The sequence below is a fragment of the Nilaparvata lugens genome, unplaced genomic scaffold (genome assembly GCF_014356525.2).
Source record: "Nilaparvata lugens isolate BPH unplaced genomic scaffold, ASM1435652v1 scaffold9702, whole genome shotgun sequence".
NCBI classification, from domain to species: Eukaryota; Metazoa; Arthropoda; class Insecta; order Hemiptera; family Delphacidae; genus Nilaparvata; species Nilaparvata lugens.
Window position 1 is genome coordinate 1,636 of NW_024095445.1, and position 5,439 is coordinate 7,074.

Below are 5,439 nucleotides of genomic sequence, written 5' to 3' on the forward strand. Positions count from 1 at the left end.
CGTGGACTATTGGCTTAAGATAACAGTAAAAAGTTTGGTTTTTGTTTTAACGGAAGTTTCATTATCAATTTATCTAAATTTGAAATTCTTTGTTTTATTCTGATTCATAGTTTCAGATTGAAGATTTGGTGTTGAAATTGAAGTGAACATAACCTACATAATATTTGGACGATTTGTGACAAAATCAGGAAATTGAAGAAGTTTTGGACAATAGCCTGTTTTTTCTTTTCCGACTATTGTATTGTTCGCTCTATCTAATAAATAAATAAATAAATAAATAAAAGTTGCGACATAAACGCTCTATACCATGGGATAGTATACTACTTACGCTATTATTTCTCTATGATAATATCAAACCGTGATACTTACCATTGGTGGTACCATGCGGAAATTGATGTATTGGAATAGTGATAGGTAGTACCAGTTCGCTTTCAAGACTGGAAAATACAACTTAGACATGTTGTTCACTGCGTCTTCATGAGGTTTTCCCTGAAAAAAATTTAAAAACCATGCTTTAGTGATTCAAATCTAAGGAAAGTATTTATCCCAGCATTGTACTTACTTACTTTCCGTGTCCAGGATCACCAGTCTTCTATTTTTCTATATTTTCGCTCCCAAATTTAGCCACCCGGAGGGCTTTGTCGTTGCTTTGGAGGAGGTCGTCGTGAGAACAGTTGTGTCAAGCAACTCGCACGCAATAGGTGAGTGTAGTTTTGTTCCAGGCCGCAGTCGCAGGCAGCATCGTCCTGAATGTAACCCCAGCGTAGTAGATTGATTTGCACCTTGTGACTCCTGTGCGTAGTCGGTTTAAAAGACTTCCAAGTTGTGAAAGGGAGTTCACTACCACAGCTAGCACTTTCTTTCAGTTCCAGTAGCGGATTTTGCAGCTCCTCCTGCCATAGATCCAACCTTCGTTGTTCAGGAGTTGTGGTAAGAGGTACTGTTGACTCTCCCAGCATTGTAAACACTTGCAGTTTCAGCATAAATTTGAATTACTATCGTATTTCATAAAACTTCAAGTGAAAAAACACTCACATTCATTGATGTGGTGACGTCCGTTTCGTGCTGGTGTTGTAAATTTTAAAGCCAAACTAAAACTCAGTTTTTTCAGTTTAAAGTTTTATGAAATAAGAAAGTAATAATAATAGTGAAAACAAGATGGATACCAACAACGAATAATTTGTAATTGTATTTGTGACAATAAACTATTATAGAGTTTTGATTAAGTTTGTAGAGAGAATATTGATTTTGTGGAACTCTTCCATAATTGAAGAGACTAGAAATGTTGTCAAAATCCACTTTAGTTTGATAAATATTATTATTTCACAGGAGCATGCTTCCTGGATAAAAATAAAAGTAGATATTTGACAACATTTCAAGTTTCTTCAATTATTTATTTATAAATTGATAGATACAATATAATTCTCAACTATGAATGATTGGGAAAGGAACAACAGGCTTGAAGCCCAAAACTGTTCCTTCCCCAAATTTAGATAAATTTTAAATAAAATTATTCTAGAATTCTAGTTGGTCTGGTCTCTAATAACTCTGATAAGATAAGTGACGAAGGCTTAGTACTCCCTTTGAACGGGTGACCGCTTGTGAAGAGCTACCTGCCAGTTTGAAATGCAAATTCGCTGGGTTCAGAACTTAGATTGTGACTGTGAGTCCATCGTTATTCTTCTAATTAACCATGCAAAATACGTGATTGGTGTAGATTGGTACAGTATGTTAACACGCGAGTAGTCGCGCCGCGGCAAATTGCCGCACAATTGTAACTTTTGTATGTAGCTTGGGAATTTTCGTTTGCCAAGGTTGGCAGCTCATTTAATCCTCGCTGTGACTGTCCTCTAGACAATCACAATGTTTGAGGATGACAGAATGAACGTTGACTAATTTCAATATATAGGTATTATCTTCCTATTTTATATTCCATCTTCTGATTTAAATTTTCATTATCTTTTCTTCTATCTAGATGTCGGAAAATGAGTCAAATAAAGAAGGTATATTCATTCCATTCATGAGTAGATTATTTTATCCCATAAAAATGATAAATTCTAACACAAAAATTTGCAGTATGTATTTTGGAATCTCCTCCATGTGTTATTATATAATATTAATCTATATAATAACATAAACACGTTGAGAAGATTTGAAATTAATAATATTGGAAGAGTATTGTCAAAACCACTGTTTATAGTCTAGAAAGCCATAAGGGTGACTGTGAGCAAAATGCTCACGCGCGACCACTGACGTTCTGCAAGTCTGTGCGACTATTCGCGTGTTAATGGTAATAAACTGCAATTAAATAGGAAACAGTATGTCGATGTAATCAACAATGTTTTAGATTTGATTTATTTTTGTCAACTGTAATAATATAGGTGGAGCTATACGAAGAAATAAGTGAACTAAATACATATAGTCATATACATATTGACCGTGTCAATATGTCATCTACAAATTGACATACGTCAACAAATAAAGAAGTCTACAGATGGAAATACTGAGATATTGCAATTATTCAAATGCTAATGAATTAATAATTATTATTAAACGAAAATCCAAATTAATGTTGTAATTCACCCCGAAGACTTCTGCTACTGCAAATATTGACAACAGGGTGAACAGCTAGATGCAAATTCGATGAGCGCTACCATTCAAAAATTATTTGTCAGCCCGGGAATGACTAATAATTTTTGAATAGTAGCGCTCATCGAATTTCCATCTAGCTGTTTACCCTGTTGTCAATATTTGCAGTAGCAGAAGCCTTTGGGTGTTTTACAGCACTTAATTTGGATTTTCGTTTAATAATATTATAGATTAGTCATATACATAGTACCTTCTACCAGGTAACCTGTGCTCCGCAAGGATCTAATCAAACTTGACAAACTGAAAACTAGACCTACTGAAATCTTAAAGAATTGAAAATAGGTATATAATCATCCTTGGTAAATTAAGAATCTGTACGCAGAATTTCAAGTTAATCAGTTTAATAGTTGAGACGTGATGGTGCGTCATTCGTGACGCTATCCTGTACGTGTAGAAGCCAATTCTTTCCTATATATAGATTATAGATTACTGTCATAGAGAAACAATAGCGTAAGTAGATATTCCATGGTATAGGACGTTTATGTCGCAACTTTTACTGTTATCTCAAGCCGATAGTCCACGTAGTTCTTTCCCGTGAAGCTGTGTGACGCTCGTAGTCTCTCATACTGTGCCGTTTGTACACTCTTACCCGGTCAAACAGTGAAAGTCGACAATAATCGACAGTAATCGGCTTGAGATAACAGTAAAGTTGCAACATAAACGCCCTATACCATGGGATATATTCTTACGCTATTGTTTCTCTATGTTACTGTTCATCAGTCTCACCTCAAATCTGGCCAAAGCGTAAAGGCTGAATGCTTGGTAGAGCGGTGCATAGATCAACCTTTCTATCAGGAAACTGTTTTAGAGCACCAATCTTGCTGTCTCCAGGTACATTCTTCTCTAGAAAGTTGAAGAAAAAGTGTGGAATTGTACCACCGAATATCAGCCTGCAAAAATAAACATAGTTACACACTGATATCTATTTATTGAAAATATATTACCTCACATAAAAATAATAATACAACGAGAGGTTTATAGATTAGCACCAAAACAAACCTCATTTACCTCAAAAGTACAGGGTATGTATAATAAGTAACCGGACTGACCTCAGGAAATTTTTATTGGAAAAATATTTACAATTTTTCATTAGATATCTTCAAAGTAGTCCCTATTGGAGTCGATAACACGCTGATATCGGTTTTCAAATCCCTGAACGCTCCCTAGAAGTCGGCAACCTCTATGCTGTCTTAGACCCTCGTCGTCGTAGCACGTTGACCGTTTTCCAGAGTCCCGAACCGCGTCCCCTTAAGTTTCTCTTGATCTTGGGGAACAAATAGAAGTCCGGTGGTGCCATATACTCTCATGAACATGAAAATATTGAGTTGAGAAGGATTGAATTCCTTCTAACTCTGTATGAAGATTTAGTAGCGAAGGTGATGCCCTATGTCAGCTGAGCTTTAGTGTTTACAAGTTTATGTTTCTTCAATGGTTCCAATTTTTCAAAATAACTCAATAGTATTAGTTTCAAGTGGTAATTGGGTGGAATATTACTTATCATTTTATTAATTCAAGTCAAAATAATTCAAAATTTATAGTTTTCATGTTTATTTTGGACTAAAATTTTATAAAAATTGTACACGTGAAATTCTAACCTTATCTTGACACTTTGTCACCTATAAATTTGGAAAAAATAGCACAAGGACTACCTTATTATTTTTTCTTCTATAATGTTAATGCATTAGTGTCATTCGCATTGTAAATGAATAATAAATGAAATTCCGGGATATAAGGAGGATGTGGCAACGTTACCCTCGACTATTTGGCCAACTGCTCGGTGACGAGCAGGCAGTTGTGCGACGGAGCATTGTCGTGATGGAGGATCCACGAATCGGCAATCTCCGGACAGACTTGATGAACCCGGGCGGTTAGTCGATGGAGCACCTCTCTGTAGTACTGACCGTTCACAAAGAGTTTGTGCCACCCGGCCAAACTGTAAACGACCAGTACTACAGAGAGGTGCTCCATCGACTAACCGCCCGGGTTCATCAAGTCTGTCCGGAGATTGCCGATTCGTAGATCCTCCATCACGACAATGCTCCGTCACACAACTGCCTGCACGTAACCGAGCAGTTGGCCAAATAGTCTCGATGGTAACGTTGCCACATCCTCTCATAGCCCGGATATTTCATTTATTTATTCATTTACAATGCGAATGACACTAATGCAATAACATTATAGAAGATGAAATAATAAGGTAGTCCTTGTGCTATTTTTCTTCCAAATTTATAGGTGACAAAGTCCAAGATAAGGTTAGAATTTCACGTGTACAATTTTTATAAATTTTAGTCCAAAAAACATGAAAACTATAAATTTTAATATATTTTGACTTGACTTAATAAAATGATAAATAATATTCCACCCAATTACCACTTGAAACTAATACTATTGAGTTATTATTAAATTGTTATCGGATGGGCACGGTAAACTGTCGGTCCCGGCTGAAGTATGACAGTTGTAAGGCCCATTGACGGCTAAAATTATATATTCAAGCGGTGGGACCTTCCCGCAAGGGACTCCCCACCAACATAAGCCATACGAATTTACTTTTTACTTTTTATTGAGTTATTTGAAAAATTGGAACCATTGAAGAAACATAAACTTGTAAACACTAAAGCTCAGCTGACATAGGGCACCACCTTCGCTACTAAATATTCATACAGAGTTAGAAGGAATTCAATCCTTCTCAACTCAATATTTTCATGTTCATGAGAGAAAATGGCACCACCGGACTTCTATTTGTTCCCCAAGATCAAGAGACAATTAAGGGGACACGGTTCGGGACTCTGG

At 36.2% G+C, this 5,439-nt stretch overlaps 1 pseudogene; it reads right to left on the reverse strand.

Annotated features, from left to right (window-relative positions):
* Positions 1–369: 369 nt before the first annotated feature.
* LOC120349369 lies at positions 370–4,765 on the reverse strand (annotated as a pseudogene).
* Positions 4,766–5,439: the final 674 nt, after the last annotated feature.